We start from the raw sequence: 17,005 nt of genomic DNA on the forward strand, positions 1-17,005 counted from the left end.
TGGGTCACTCTGACCTCACACTCCCTTCCTGCTACCTCTTGCTGAGCCTGCAATTTGTGCACACCAGGTACAGCTAGCCTTCATAGAAGGAAGGAAGACAGGCGGGGCGGATGCAGCAACGCTCATCTCAAGCCATAAAAAACACCCATATTCTTTGGCCTAATAATTCCACTCCTGGGAACTGCTTCCAAAGAAATTATTTAAAGGAAGAAAAGGATACATGCGCTGTTTATAGCTGTGTTATTTATAATACAGAGAAAGTGGAAGCAAATGCCATGACCCAAAATAGAAAAACGAGGAAATAAATGAAGCTGTATTTGTACAGCAGAATATCAAGAAGAAATTTAAAATGAAAATATGACTCTAAGAACAAGGATATTGTCTTGTAAATTACATTAAATAAAAAGTGCAGAGTTGTATATGTATGCTTATTACAATTATGTAAGAATTATGTATGCGGCTAAAAATAATACAGTTAGAAGTAGTTATATTTAGTAGAATCATATTTTTCTCCCATCCCCCCTCAACACCCCCCCCCCATTTGAGACAAAAATAAAAGAGGAAAAAAAACCTGGGTTATTTAGTCTAGGCTGTCCTTGAACTCAAGATTCTCCTACTTCAGCCTCCAAGTGCTGAGATTACAATGGCCTGCACCACCACACCCAGCTGTCTCTTGTTTTGTTGTTTGTTTTGTTTTGTATGGATAAGAGATAAAACTGAGAAAGAAAAAAGAAATAGGGTTGGTGCGGCTCGGAGATAGAGCAGGTACTTAGCATGCTTATGACCCTCCGTTTAATTCCCAGGACTGAGAGAGGGGGGGGAGGGAGAGAGAGAGAGAGAGAGAGAGAGAGAGAGAGAGAGAATAGTTGATAGTTACAGTAGGACAATAGATTTTTATAGTTTTATTTAAGATGTTTAAGATCAGCTTAATATCTTTTTTCTCTTTTGAAAATTGTGTGTGTGTCATGTTTTTGTAATTCTGGTGAACAAACTCAGATTATTGGGCTTGTGCAACAAATGCATTTATTAGCTGAGCATCTCATGAGCACTTAATAATTTTTTTAAAGTGACTAGAAACTACAGAAGATGCCTTTAACAGAGTCCTAGGGTTTTTGTGCTGGATAGCTTTAGTGTTAACTTGACACACTTGGGTTGAGGGGGCCTCAATTAGGGAATTACTTTCATTGGACTGGCCTGTGGCCATGTCTGAGAGGCATCTTCTTGATGAATGATGTGGGAGGGCCCAGCCCACTGTGGGTGGTACCACCCCTGGGCAGGTGGGCCTATGTTGCATAAGAAAGCAAGCTGAGCATGGCCAGGGAGCTCCTGCCTCCAGGTTCTTGGCCTGAGTTCCTACCTTGGGTCCCCAGATGAACTGTGACCTGATTGATGTAAGTTGAATAAACCCTTTCCTCCCCAAGTTGGTATTGGTCAGAGTATTTTGTTACAGCAATGGAGAAACAAACCAGGACAGTTTTCTAGAAGGATTTTTTTTCTTGATTGCAACTTATCATTGTTTGAGATAGAATAACACAAACATGGCTTGTTTGGACCTCCCCAGTGCCCGGCTGTGGATTTATAAATAACCTGCTTTGGGGTTGTAGCCTGACTGCTATTCAGAGGGAGGACATTTGCCTAATGGGCAAATAATTCTCTCTATCCCATTCTCCATCCTGGCTACCACTCTCCAGCTTCTGGGCCACAGTCCAGAAGTCCTGAGGAGCCTGCTTCTTCTGAAGCCTCCATGCCAGAGCTTGAGGTGCAGGAGGAGGGGGTCACACAGAGGCTAGGGGGTCACCTGGGTGGGATAAGAAACTCCCATATGCCCTGCATTTATGAGGCAGAAATAAAGCCTGAGTGAGTCCTTTTTTCTTTCTTTTCTCTCCTCTTTGCTTTCCTCTCCCCTCCTTTTCATTCCCCTCCTTTCCTCTCCTGCACACATTTCTTCTCTTTTTGAAGAAAACTGTTAGACTAGAATTATGGCTCCACCCTTCCCTTAGTTTAGTTTGCAGCATCTTTGTCTTCCCAATCTAGACCACTTCTCTCTAGCACTTCAGCCCTTCAACTGATATTTCTGTCTCTCCTTTCTTCAGCACAAGACACTGGGGTCAGGTTTAAGGGGCTGCCAGCTCGGCTTCGATGCCCTGAGCTCCCTCCTCCAGGGCTCTCATTGCAGACAGATGGAGGCACACAGTGCCAATGCTATCTTTCCAGTTAGTGCACAGACTCACAACATGAAGCCCTACTGGCTTCACCCACACATCAGAGACCCTGCAAGCCAGTCACCAATATACCTTCTTTGACCCTTCACCATTATCACCTGTCTATTTTTAAAAAGACTTCCAGGAGCTAAAGAGATGCTCAGTGGTTAAGAGCACTGGCCGCTGTAGCAGTGGACCCGGGTTTGGCTCCTAACACCCATATGGTGGCTAACAACTGTCAGTAACTCCAGTTCCAGGGGATCTGACGCCCTCTTCTGACTTCTGTGGGCACTGCATGCACATGGTGCACCTAATATATATGCATGTAAAACACTCATACACATTAAATAATTAAAAAAAATTTTATTTTATGTGTATGAGTGTACTGCCTACATTTAAGTGCACCCATACCATGCAATGCCTGCAGAGGTCAGAAAAGGGCATCAGATCCCCTGGAGCTGGAGTTATTGTTAACCACCATGTGGGTGCTGGAAATCAAACCTAGGCCCTTTGCAAGAGCAGTCTGTACTCTTAACCACTGAGCCATCTCTCCAGCCCCAAATAAAATTAAAAAAAAAAATCTTCTAGTTGCACAGGTGGAAAATGTTCTTACTCCATGAATTCCCTAAGCCCATGGCCTTCCTACCTCCACAGCATTTCAGGACACCCATTTCTTGTTTTGTTTGGGGGCACATCACTTCCCACCACCACCAAACCTTTAACTTACTGAGGCTTACATTTTACACTCTCCAAGAATCCAGACTGCATTCTTCATGCAGCTAGCCACAAAGTTATTTGCAGAATGACTGAACAAATGGATGTGCATTTCCAAGCCAGGCCTGTCCTACACTAAAGCTAAGCAGAAGGCTTCACATCCATCTCTGTTTCATTTCATGATGTTGGTTTTGGCTGTGTGTCCCATCCTATATAAATCATTTTGAACTTGAATATGTCATGTATTATATTAACTATCCCAGCTGTGGGTCATCTGGATTCTTTCTAAGTTTCATTCAAATCGTTAACAAAAATATTTAACAAGTCAGGGCCAAGGACAGAGTCCTATGGCTTGCCACTGGAGAACTTCTTCAGGAAAGACCAAGGTCCTTAATGAGAATATTTTGGACAGAGTAGCTCAACCTACTCCAAATTCTTCTTGCCAAAAATTCCTTTGTAATATAAGTAATGTGACTATTTGAGAAATCAGAATACCCTTGTTGCTATATGAAAACACTTGACTTCTTAAACCTAGCCAGAAGTTCTTGATTGATGTCATCTGAGATGGGGAGATGGGCTCAGTTTTGAATGGTTAGCCTCTTACTCTCCAGCCCCTGCTGTGCTGAGCCTTCTGCAAGCTCACCATCTCACTCCATTCTGTTCCCCAGGAGCCCTTCTTATGGAAGTGGGAAAGGTGAGGACATATCAAGGCACAAAGGAAGCCCAGGCCAATGAAGGGGAGAAAGGGAAATTGTATAGTCATTTCTATTAGCCATGGTTGCATTTTATTCAATCTCAATGATCCACAGTCAACTGCAATCCAAAAATACTAACTGGAAAATTCTAGAAAGAATTTACCAGTTTTAAATTGTATTCCACTGTGAGTAGCAGAGTGAGCTCTCATGCTTGGCAGGTGAGCCATACCTTCGCCCAGTGTATCCATGTTGTGTATGCTACCTGCTTGCTGGTCACTAGTGGACCCTCTGCTGAGATAGTGCTGCACTTGTTCAGGCAATCTTTGTTTTAATTAATAATGGCCACAAAGCACACAGAAAGCAATGCTGGTGATTCAGATATGCCAGAGAGAAGCTATAAGTACTTCCTCCCAGTGAAAGGTTGTTCCACTAAATAAGGAAAAAGAAAATCATATGCTGTAGTTGCTAAGATCTTCTGTATAAAATTGTGAAGAAGGAATTTAAAAGAGAAGAAATGCATGCTAGTTTTGCAGTTGTGCCTTACATTGAAAAGGTTATGGCCACAGTGCATGCTAGGTAGTTGGTTATGATGAAAAAGGCAAGCCAGGTTTAATGGCTCATGCCTGCCATCCAGCACTTGGGCGGCTAAGGGAGACGGAGTGCCACAAGGTCGAGGCCAGCTTGGGATACAGAGTGAGACCCTGTCTCACTGTAAAAAGAAAAAAAAATTTAAAGGCATCAGATGATTTAATTATGAGGTGTGGTACTCTCTGTGGGTTTAGGCATCCCCAGAGGTTGCCAATGTATTGAGAGCGACCACCCTCCTGACCATTTCCTGTCTCCTCCCTTAACCACTCTCCAGGATGAATGCATAAAACACACTTGCTGCCTTCTCCCCTTCCTTCCCGTCCTCTGAAAGACATTTATTGAATCAAGGAGTCCCTCTTCCCTGAGCAGGCCTTGACTGCCCGGGGAGACTGGAGCTTCCATCTGTTATTCTACACCAAGGCTTCCTAGCTCCCAGGCTCTAGTCTGGACTTCTGTGGGATACAGAAGCACTGGTCCAACATTGTCTCCAGGCCCAGGCACCTACAGAAGTCCTACTTGTCTGTCACAGGCTCTGGGGCTGGAGGACAACTTCAGGTGTCCTGTTGCCTCTCCCATGTCCCAGTCAGAGCTGTACCAACAGCATGGGGCTATCTTCTTAAAGGATGAACAGTTTCCTCCTTTGGTTCACTTATTCTAATGCTGCTCTAAACATTTTTCACTAACATTAACTCTCAGGTAGGTGCTAAGACTTCCATTCTACAGATTGGAAAACCAAAGGCTCAGCGAGGTCACAGGCTAGTAAATGACAAAGCCAAGGTGAAACCCACCCACCTGAGGCTCTTGGGCCTGGCTTTTTAGCAGCACTATCTCTGCACATGGCTGTAGGAGGCCTATGTTCCCACCTTCACCCACTAGGGTGTGCTGGATGTGTGTCACTCTTATCATGAATACTGGGGTCTATGATGGAGGTTTTCAGGTCTTATGTTTTAGCAGAAACAGGCAAGTGTTTTGAAAAGAATGTTAGGCATGTAAAATGTTTTCCATTGCACAGATCAGATTTTTTAAAAATTATTATTGTATGATTATGTGTGGGGCATACATGTGCCACAGCAGTCATGTGAATGTCACAGGACAATTTTGTGGAGTTGTGTAGGAGGGGGCCCGTGAATATCTGCCAAAATACCGGATCTGGTAACCTCTGCGCAGGTGCGCTGTCCTTACACAGCCAACTTCCCCAAACTGCTAACCTGCTATCTGCCGCTTGGGCTAGAGACAGATGATGCAGTGGTTACACCAATGGACAATACACAGCTCAGCCTTAGGGCCAATAGAGGAGGTTCGGGGGGTACAAAGGGAAGCCCTTTGTACGCAATAAACGAGGTTGCTGGCAGCCCGCTACTGAGCAGCATCTCCTGGAGTCTGTGTCATTGATTCCGTGCCTACTCATCCCCTGCCCCCCGAGACTGGAGTCGGGCCACCATAGAGCACAGCAACAATTGGCATCCAACGTGGGGCTGGACCCGCTTGCTTCTCACGTCAGCCAGAACTGACCCCCTTCGGCTGTTTTCTCGGTGAGTAGGCCTCTTTGTCTTACATCTCACGGGCGGTAAGCCGTGAGATGCGTCTTCCTTTCCCTTTTGTTTCCCCCCATCCTACCTCGATATTGCCCGAATTTACTCCCTCTCAGGTACATATCCCCTGTACTTGGTTTGCCCGACGCCTCCACATAAGGGCTGACTACCCAGGAGACGGAATCAACGAGTGTACTCCCAACAGTTACTCGGCAACCGGAGACACAGTGTGGGCATATGGCGGTGGCCTAAAAAACCACAGAAGTTCCCCACTAAGCACAGGCCATCTTGGTCCAAAACACTCCTTTATGAGTTCCCATTTCCAGTCTGAGTGGCTAACTGTCCTACTTTGCTTTCTTCTCGCACTCAGACTGGAGGGGCCACCATAGAGCACAGCAACAATTGGCATCCAACGTGGGGCTGGACCCGCTTGCTTCTCACGTCAGCCAGAACTGACCCCCTTCGGCTGTTTTCTCGGTGAGTAGGCCTCTTTGTCTTACATCTCACGGGGCGGTAAGCCGTGAGATGCGTCTTCCTTTCCCTTTTGTTTCCCCCCATCCTACCTCGATATTGCCCGAATTTACTCCCTCTCAGGTACATATCCCCTGTACTTGGTTTGCCCGACGCCTCCACATAAGGGCTGACTACCCAGGAGACGGAATCAACGAGTGTACTCCCAACAGTTACTCGGCAACCGGAGACACAGTGTGGGCATATGGCGGTGGCCTAAAAAACCACAGAAGTTCCCCACTAAGCACAGGCCATCTTGGTCCAAAACACTCCTTTATGAGTTCCCATTTCCAGTCTGAGTGGCTAACTGTCCTACTTTGCTTTCTTCTCGCACTCATTCTCTTCCTAGCCTCTTATTTTTGTGGCGAGTTCCCTTTCATCCCCTCTAGCTCCAACTCCTCTTCTTCCCCCTAGAATGGGTAACTTTCCTTCACACTGCAAGGAACTCCAACTTCGGGTCTTAAAATCCCTTCTGGTAACCCGTGGCCTCAAGATTAAGCTTAATGATTTAGAAAACCTCTGAGCAGAGGCATCTGCTTTCACCCCATGGATCTCCCCTGAAAACGTCTGGGACCCAGATCTCTGGATGAGGGTTCTCTTTCTGGCCCGCAAATGGGAAATACAGGAAGGCACAGTGCCCTCTGCCCTCTTTGTTCCTATTTTACTGGGTATCTTTGGCTGCATTAAATCTGGCTCTCCCGAGGATATCTTAAAATCCTTCAATGAACATTGTCAGGTACAAAAAATGCCCATGCTTTCGATTTCAACCTCGCAGACTATATCACCATCCTACAAACTTGAGACCGTCCCAGACATAACCCCTCCAAAAAAGCCCCCGTGCCAGCTCACCCCCTCTGCCTCACACCAAAACACTACCCCCCATCTATCTGTGGAGTGAAATATCTATGTCGTACCACATGGACCCTCCTAAACCTGCCCCTCCACCCCAGCCACGACTCTCAAATCCTCAAAAACCCCCTACTTTCGCTTTTCCTGTTAATGTTGGTGCAAATGCTGCATAGCAATCCTGGATACCAACACCCCTGACAGACCTTCCGCTTATCCACAAGGCCTGCCAATCAGGCCCAGACTCTCCCTATTTTGAACAGGTCCTTCGTTACTAACCTATTTAATAGTAGGAGGTGTGGTCCTCCTTGTGTTGTTTCTCCTCAGGTGCCTACTATCACACATCCGCCGCCAGCGGACCATCAATAAAACGACTCTCCAGGTCCTCTTGGCCCCACAACGTCCAGGCCAGGGCCCTCCTCAGGAGGCATAGAGACTTGGCTAACTGAGATACAAAAGGCCTCCTCCTAAACTAGCCCCCACCTTGGCAGACCCCCCAAAACCAAACCTTCCTCAGGGTTGGCAGACACAGACGGCTAAGATTCCACCGGGATAAGTCAATCTAACACAAGACATGCGTAGGCTAGATGCATGCTCCCATGACGGGTAAGACTTATGCCTCGAGTGAAAACAACCTAAGACAGTCACAACCCGCATCTCAGAGGCCATTTTGAGGCAGGCACAATTAATGTCAGGCATCATCCTGGCTCCCGCTGGGCTGCCTTTAAAAACAAAAGGGTGGAAATGTAGGAGGGGGCCGTGAGTATCTGCCAGAATACCGGATCTGCTAACCTCTGCGCAGGCGCACTGTCATTACGCAGCCAACTTCCACAAACTGCTAACCTGATATCTGCTGCTTGGGCTAGAGACAGATGACGCAGCGGTTACACCAATGAACAATACACAAGTCAGCCTTGGGGCCAATAGGGGAGGTTCGGGGGTATAAAGGGAAGCCCTTTGTATGCAATAAATGGGCTTGCTGGCCGCCAGCTACTGAGCAGCATCTCCTGGAGTCTGTGTCGTTGATTCCGTGCCTATTCATCCCCTGCCCCCCACCCCAAGACTGGAGTCAGGCTACTGTAGAGCACAGCAACAGAGTTGGTTCTCTCCTTCCACCTTTACACAGGTTCAGGGGTTCAAACTCAGGTCTCCAGGCATGTGCAGTAAGTGCTTTAAAGCTGAGCCATCTCACTGCCTCTAGAACCTTTGTTTTGCTTTGTTTTGAACCAGGGTCTCTAGCCCAGGCTAGCCTCCAACTCACTATGTGGGGTTTAAATGAGAAATGTCCCCATAGTCTCAAGTACCTCAACATTTTGACCCCAACTGGTGACAATGTTTGGGAGGTCACGCAAGTTTTAGGAAGTGTAGCTTTGCAGGAGGAAGTATGTCATTGGGATGGGCTTTGAAAGTTCATAGTCGTACCCCACTTCCAGTTTGCTACCACTTGCTCTCATGCCCACCCCCAGGATGGACTCATACCCCCCTGAAACTATAAGCCCAAATAAATTATTTCTTATATACATTGTTTTGAGTCATAGTGTTTTTATCACAGCAACAGAAAAGAAATTAATATAATGAGGTCAAGTATGATCTTGAACTTTTGATCCTCCTACCTCCACCTCACCCCCAAGTGACAGGATTATAGGCATGCATCACCATACCTGATGTATGTGGTACTCAGGATCAAACCCAGGGCTTCATGGACATTAAGCAAATGCTCTACCAAGTTATGTTTCTAGCCCCAGAGCTACTTTTATGCTGCAAAAAGTGTCCTTTCCTATATGGGAAGTGTCACTGTCTCAGAGCTGTGCTCATGTTTACCAATGTCATCCTCCTTATCCTCCCTTCTGCCACCTACTACAAGACCCACTCAATGTTGTTACATTTTTTTACAGTATCAGTTTAATATGTATTAATACTACCACCATGAATTTGTGGGCTCTTTAACCTTTCAAATTGACACTCAGTATCTAGCACATGTATGTTATATCTCCTTTTCAAAATAGCCTGTGTGGTAGGTGAAGTGGGCAATAGCTCTAATGATGGAGGAACTGGCCCTCAGGCTAGTTCTGACCCTGGACTCAGATTTTACAGCTCCCTCTGGCACAGCAATTCCCTTTGCCTGCCATAAGTCCAATATTTAGATAAAAGGAAGAGGACAGTCTGTAGCTACCGTGCTCTTCAACTCCACTGCCAAATTCCACTGACCTTCACTAACCCCTTCCATAGCAATGACAGGGCTTATGAACAAAGCTCATGGAAAAGAATGGCGATTCTTGGCGTCATGTAGCTGCATACAGGAAAAAGGCTTAGGTTCCTTATTTCCTAGTGATGGGTGCTTTGAAATCAAAAAGGCTTTCAGATGAATTAGCACTGTAGCTAATTAGCAAGAGGAAAAGAGGCTTTCAAATCCCAGGAGTCAATGAAGCTATAAACTGCATCCTGATGGCACACTCCATGGAACTTGTCCCAGACCAAGGTGTTCAAGAAGCTACCCAAATAGCTTAGGTGTAGATTTCTCCAATATGTTTTCCTGTAGAGATGGATATATATGTACCCTTGACTTCCCTTCCAAACCTACCTGCCTCTCTAAATCATTCCAAAGCTCAGAGCACAGTTGGCATCATTGAGAATGTTCCTTCTGCTTGCAAAGCAACTTTCACTTCAATCAGGAAGAGCTTATTTGACCACTGAACTCTGCAAGTCTCCAGGACCTGGGACTGAGTGGCCAGAGAACTGCTTCCTTCCTCAGCCTTCCCACCTTCATCAGCCTGACGGTCACAGCCACAAATTCAGACTGTCAGTGAAGTCTTCAAAGACTTCCAAAGTCCACAAAGGCCATTTGTATAATATCTGTAGCTCTTTCCACATGAGGTCGAAGGACTATGCTTTCTGGTCCTGGTGTTATAAGGAGCTGTGTGGCAACTTCTCACCTTTCGGGGATGGGGGCAGAACCCACTTAATGGCCACTGCAAGTCTTCCAGAACTTTCCTTTCTTCTTCCTTAACACATGGCAATGTTCCACCGGGCAGTTGCTCCATCAGCTTGGGTCTCAGATGGAGGACAAATGATGATGTGGTGCAGAGACCCCGGTCAAGCTTTGACAGTTGTGTAGCATGAATGAGGATTAAACAGACCTTTGTTTTCAGCCACTAAAACTGTGTCATTGTTACAGCAACACTTGCCTGGTTTGTAATTTATGCAACAGAACTATTTACTCACTCTCTTTGCAGAAGTAATCATACTATTTTGCAACTATTTCTTTCATCTCTGCTCCCCTTTCCAGCTCCAAACTGCAGAGATCTTGAAAGCAAACACTGTGTCTTATTATCTTTCATTTGGTAACTGCTCAGTATATGTCTTTAAAGAATGAAAAAATGAGTGAATGAATAAAGAATGTGGGAATAGAATCTGGAATGAGATCACGTACAATGTCATTATGTCATTTTGTAATCTTGTCACTCCTTTACGAACGTGGTGGTGAGCTTTCTTGAGCAGCTCTTGCTAGCCTGCTAAGCCCGTGGTTATCAGGGATCAGGTAGGAGATGAGGATCTCCGTGGAGATGCTCTAGGACACCCTGGAGACCTCTCTTCCTAACTGCAGCCCTCTATGGAGAGCTGTAGTTGAGACCTGTGCCAGTTTGGGTATGGAGAACACAGCTGGAAATGGGCTACCGAAAGGGTAAGAAATAAGTCTCACAGCAGCTAGCAATGAATATTCATTAGTCACCCCTTGAGAACAGTGGTGGAGATGCTTGCCACATAATCTAATAATTACCAAAGATTTGCCCTACCAACCCCCAAGGCCCTTACCTGTGTACGGATGGTAAATTTCCTGCTGTAAAAATAATCTATAATCCCAGTACTTTGGAGGTAGAGGCAGGAAAACAAGAGTTCAATGCCAGCTTTGGCCACATAATAAGCTTAAGGACATCCTGGGCTACACAAGGCCCTGTCTCAAAAAACAAAACCAAAAACATCAACTTTCAAAACCTCACTTTTTTTGCATATATACTGGCACCAGTGTCCTTCCAGAGATACTGTGGAGCCTTCCAGAAGTCTTTCAAATGAGAGATCAGAGTCAAACCATCAGAGCCAGATCTTAAGGGCTCCAAGCTTTGAGTTGCCTGGTCTGGCATGGGCTGGAGGAAGACTGGCCAAGCAGAAAAAGAGAAAGGATAGGGGCTCTAGGACTCCCACCAACTGAGTGGGATCCCTTGTGGCTCTTGTGGTAATCACCTTCCAGATTTTTCCATGCCTCAAACCCTCAACAACCTTATCCATAAAGCAGATGCAATAGGATTTTAAGAGATTTAAAAAAAGTTCAATTTATGCAAAACATCTGTAGTAGGTATCTAACACAGTGTAATAATTACCATGACAAGCTTTTAGGTCTCTCCCACACTACCGTTGGTGTGACTGCTCAGCAATAAATTTCCCACTATCCATCAACTCGTATCTCAAAAGCATGACAAGCCAGAGACCTGAAGCTTGGGAATGCATTTCAGAGGACTGAGAAGGGTGGGGGTGAGGGCAGTGGGCTGGGATTGGGATAAGTGCCCTTGTAGCTCATGTGTTTAAAATAAACTATTCAGGGTGTGGGTGGAGAAGGGGAGTCAACAGAAGGCTGAAGCCTTCCTTGACATATTATATCATGGAAATACTCTGCACCCTCTGGGGCAGGTGCCTGAGTTGTACAATCACAACCACAGGTTCAGCTTTTCGTTTCCGTTGCTCTGTTTAGGTGGGTGGGACTGATGTGTGTGGTCTACTGCTGCTCCTCAGTCCACCTGGCTCATCCCTAGAGACACAGCTAAGCAGAGAATGCTGTAAGCACAGTGGGAGGAAGGAGGGCGGCTGCAAGTGGAATGGGAGTAGGGAAAGCGATTTTGTCTGTGTGGTTTGTTCTGAGGCCGCTGGTCAGAGAAGATGAGAGGGCCTTGAGGATGGCTTTGGTGGACTTTAAACCCTGTTTGAAACTGAGGTCCTTGGTAGCTAGGAGCAGCAGACAAAAGTGAGCTCACTCTTAGACTGAAGCCCCCAGAGCTGCCAGGAGAGGGAAGGGAAGCACTTGCAGAGAAATCCCCACCTAAGAAAGCAAGTTTCCTCTATCTACTATAAGAGAAGAAGCTGACTTTGAACTCCACACACCTCACAGCTTATCAAGATCGCATCTTGTATTTTCTTTTTAATGTCATGTCATGTGTGTAGATCTTGTTTCCCCAAATAGAAGAGAGCTCCTTTTTCACATCTCTCTGCCTCCCCCACCTAGTCCTCCCTCTCAAATCTCTTTATCTCATTTTACCTTCCAGGAATCAACTGCTTGTAGTTCCTATTCTATGCTGTTTTCCTCTCATTGGAATATACTCTTCCTGATTTTCTTGCAGCTGGTTAACTCCTATTCCTCCCTCAACACTCAACTCAGAGGTCATCTGTCACAGGAAGCCCTCCCTGAGCCTCAGGCTGTGTGTGGTGCCTGGCCTCCAGTGGGGCAAGTGTTCATCCTGTTCTGCAATCAATGGCTTAGGTGCTTGTTTCTCCTCTTAGAGCAATGTGAAAGATACAGTCACATCTAGCACTCTAGTACCTATCAGGTAGTAAGGGGTCAGTATGTGTTGGTTAAGTCTAGTTAAATGGCTAAAGTGCTTGTGCAAGCAGGAGGACCTGACTTCCATCCCCAGCACACACATTAAAAAAAGCCTGGCATGGTGGCATGTGCCATAATCCCAAGCACTGAGGAGGCAGAGATAGAAGGATCCCTAGAGCTTGCTGGCCAGGGAGTCTAGCTGAATTGGTGAGTTCTAGATTCAGTTAGAGACTCTCTCAAAATATAAGGTTGACAATGATTGAAGAAGACACCCAATGTCGACTTTCCAGATGGATGCTCCTACTGTTCCTTAACGATGTGCTTTAGTGGCCTCTCAGAGGGGTTTCTTACAGAGGTAAGGGCCGTGCATGCCCACCTCACTCTCCTAGGGAGTTAAGTCTTGAATGGCGGTGGCTGGAAACTCCCTAGAACAGGATTTAATCCGTCCAAACACGTGAGTTTACAGGGTGAGCCCAAAGGGTTCAGCAGTTAGCCTCCACAGTTCTCAGGCAAGAGATATTCAGAACCACCCCCTTCCCCCGACCCCCAAAGGTGGGAAGCTCACTGCCCAAAACTCCAAAGGGCAAAAGCAATGTCTTCTCTGATGGGACTCAGATCCATTTGGGAGATGAGTTTGTGGAAGGTCCTGGGCCAATACATTTGATGAGGGTGGCCAAATATTTGTACTGTGACTGGTATCACTGTACTGTCTTTGCACACAGAGATAAGCATCCACCTGACACCCTGAAGGTGGACTGTGAGGTGCATGATCTGTTGTGATGAACTTTATGAGACCCATTCCCGTGACTGACTTCTCAAGGCATGAGCTAAACTAATCCCCAGATAAGAGGAGACTTGAATGCTGTTGCTTTCCAAAGGTCTGGCTGCACCCACATCCCCTGCATACCTCAGTGCCTGGGTTTGCTCCTTCCCAGTATGGTAGAGGCAATTAGGGACTGTCTTATTTCTCCCAGGGCTGTGTGACTTTTTCATTCTAGTAAGTTAGGTAGGGGTGGCCGGGTGGGTACTGCAAACCTCAGTCATTATCACTCGAGGAAGGCAGAGCTGCCTTGAGATTTTTCTGTACCCGAAATACTTTCCCCTGTGGCCCTGATAAGATTACCATGTTGCTGAGCTGCCAGAGTTTAGATTTCCCACCGAACCTCGGGAGCCAAGCTCGGCTCCCCTTGCTGAGCACAGCCTGCTGTGGATCAGGCTCTGAAACCTGACTCCGCTCCAGGAATGCGATCTCGCCCCTCCAGTGTTAGGGCTGGGCCCTCAGTGTGACTACCTCAGAATTCTGTTCTTGCAGCTCAACAAACAGATGTCTGCTAAGTGGAGCTCGAGTGACTGCAAAGATCCCATAGACCACGCAGGGGTGGGTGAGGGATGTGGGGTATCCGTGGATGCCCACAAGTCCACCAAGCCAAATTCCATCTTCCAGAGGTTGTGCAGTCCCTAATTATGACTACCAGCCCCAACCAGCACACCAAGGCTAACCCTCAGTGAGAGGGTGGGGGGAAAACCAGCAAAGGACTCACAGGGATATCCCAAAACGATCTTTTTACTTAGACCTAAGAGTTTCTTCTCCAACAAATAAAGTAAATAAATAAAATAAATAAAAATAAGGAAGAGGGGTTGGCAAGGTGGCTCAGTGGATAAAATTGCTTGTTGTACAAGCCAGGCAACCTGGAATTTGATCCCAGAATCGCTTGGTAGAAGGAGAGGACCGACTCCTAAAAATCTGTCCTCTGATCTTCATATGCATGCTCCCCTGGCACTTGAGTATCCGCACTCAGGCACACACAACAACAATAATAATAGTAATAATAATAATAAAATAAATAAATGGTTAAAATGGTTTTAACAAGGTTAAAACAGATGAATTAAAACATAGCTTACGCTGGGCATAATTCCAGCACTCAGGAGGCAAAGACAGGAGGATCTCTGAGTTTGAGGCCAGCCTGGTCTACATAGTGAGTTCCAGGCTACCTGGGGCTACAGGGTGGCCTATCTCAAAAAGACAAAAAATTAGCTTACAAAACAAATATATATGGGTATATATATCAGTATGTACACACACATACACATATATCCTCATCATTGCTCATATTAAGAAAGAAAGCTATGTTAGCCCCATTTGTGTGTGTGTGTGTGCGTGTGTGTGTGTGTTTGTGTGTGTGTGTGTGTGTGTGTGTGTGTGTGTTTCTTCAGACAAGGTTTCCTGTAGCCCAGATTGGCCTGGAAATACCTCTGTAGTTGAGGATGATCTTGAGTTTGATCTTCCTGCCTCCACCTTGAAATTGCTGTGATTACAGGGCTGGCTACCACACCCAACCGATATACCCCCCTCATTTTTAAAATATTTAAAATATTAATTTCAATTACGTGTATGTATTTTTGTAATGTTATGCAATTATGTGTGTGTGTGTGTGTCTGTGTATATGCCTGCAGAGGTCATAAGAAGTCATCAGATCCTCTGGAGCTGGAGTTACAGGTGGTTGTGAACTACCTGATGTAGGTGCTGGGAACCAAACTCAAGTCCTCTGGAAGACCAGGAAAGACACTTAGCTGTTGAGCTGTATCTTCAGCCCCTCTTTTCTTCATTTTTTAAAAAGATACAGTCTCATTATGCAACCCTGGCTAGTCTGGGACTTGCCATGTAGACCAGGCTGGCTCAAACTTATAGAGATCTACCTGCCTCTGCCTTCTGAATGCTGGTATTAAAGGCATGCTGTACCATATCTGGCTATTCCTCCCCTGCCCCTTTTTTTGAGACAGGGTCTCCCTGTAGCCCCAGCTGCCTTGAAGCTCACTATGTAGACCAGGGTGGTCTTGATCTCAGAGCTCCATCTGCCTCTGCTTCTTGAGAGCTGGGATTAAAGGTGTGCACCACTACACCTGGCTTTCCCCTTTAGCTTTATTGAACACATTGTATGAAAGTCTTCTATTTCTTTTTATCAAGTTGTATTTTATTTGTGTGTGAGTCAGGGTCTGTATCATTTCTGTATTAAAAGAGGTCTGTGTTTCTCAGAGTACTAGAAATTCCTGTCCAGAACAGTCAAACCAACAACCCAACATACCTAAAGCCTGCTTTTTCTTCTTATTTTTAAAGTCCTATCTTCCTGTCATCTCCAATAACATATTCATTCAGCACATCTTAGTTGGTACCCCATTAGGCCCAATATATATATATTATATATGCACATATTTTATATATATGATATGGGCCATCCCAACAGGAGCCTTCAGAGAGCCATCTCTAGTGGTTTGAGAGTATTGTCAAGGCACCTGGGAAGGCCCCAGAGATGGTGATATCTGAGCTACAGACTTTCTATTCATTTATCTGGCAAATTTTATTAGTGAATTAGGATTCTGTGCTGAGCATTGTGCTACTCTGTGGAGACCCACAGACCAATATGACAGCCTCTTCTATAAGGCTGAGAGCTGGAGCTGCTATATGCCCTCCCACCTTGACCTCTCTCTTTCTCTGATAGGGATCAAACATAGGACCTCACAAATGCTATCCAAGTGGTCTCTCCTCTCCTGGGCACCCTTGTGAACTTAAACACAGAGGTGTTCCCTGCTTTCCCCTCTAGTGCATGGCCTTTGCTCTTTTCCATTCTTACTGTCTGTTGGAGTTAGACTCTATCTAGATTCTCCCTAGCCTGCTTGCCTTGCTCTCTCCATGAACTGCATCTCTGCCATACCACCTCTGCTCCACCATGGCTGCCACCTTACACAGAACCTCTCTAGTTCCTATTGTCAGTGGGGCAGCATCCAGGGCCATCATGAGGTGGCCTTCAAGGTCTGCAGATGGTCTCTGAACGAGTTAGAAACAGTTCTCACAGGGAGCACGCTTATGACAAGGAAAAAGTAATGCTTTCTTCCAGGTGGCTTGGATTTCAGCCCTACTCACTCACCCACCTGGCCAGCATCTACAACACTCTGTGGCCCTGTGGCTCTACTCTATCTTGTTCCTGTCATTTTTCCTGTCTTAGTGCTCTCTGCCTTCTTCTTCAGTGACTGCCTGCCCTCCCAAACAAAGCTGGAATTCTCCCTGCACCCCTTCCTTGTGTTTTTCTACCTCATCGGCAGCTTTCCTTCAAGGTGTCTTGTGAGCCTCAGCTGTTCTACCTCCTGTATACTTCATGCTTGTAGCAGGCGTTCATTCAAAACACACACTCGAAGAGTAAATGTGACAGGTTATTTGAGTGCTGTTTCCTTGATTGGATTGTGAGCATTAGAAAGGCGGGGATCAAGTGACATTTTCGCCCTGTTTATCCGAAGTGGGTTTCCTGTAGGCTGAGATACGATCGATGTGGCTGATAA

General features: G+C 46.0%; 1 protein-coding gene across 2 annotated transcripts in view; it reads right to left on the reverse strand.

Annotated features, from left to right (window-relative positions):
• The window catches only part of Rcsd1 (RCSD domain containing 1), an 81,344-nt gene that overhangs the window by 61,820 nt on the left and 2,519 nt on the right, over positions 1-17,005 (reverse strand). The gene's annotated exons all lie outside the window — the stretch shown is intronic.

This window comes from Nannospalax galili, unplaced genomic scaffold, assembly GCF_000622305.1.
Source record: "Nannospalax galili isolate Female #2095 unplaced genomic scaffold, S.galili_v1.0 scaffold574, whole genome shotgun sequence".
Lineage (NCBI taxonomy): Eukaryota > Metazoa > Chordata > Mammalia > Rodentia > Spalacidae > Nannospalax > Nannospalax galili.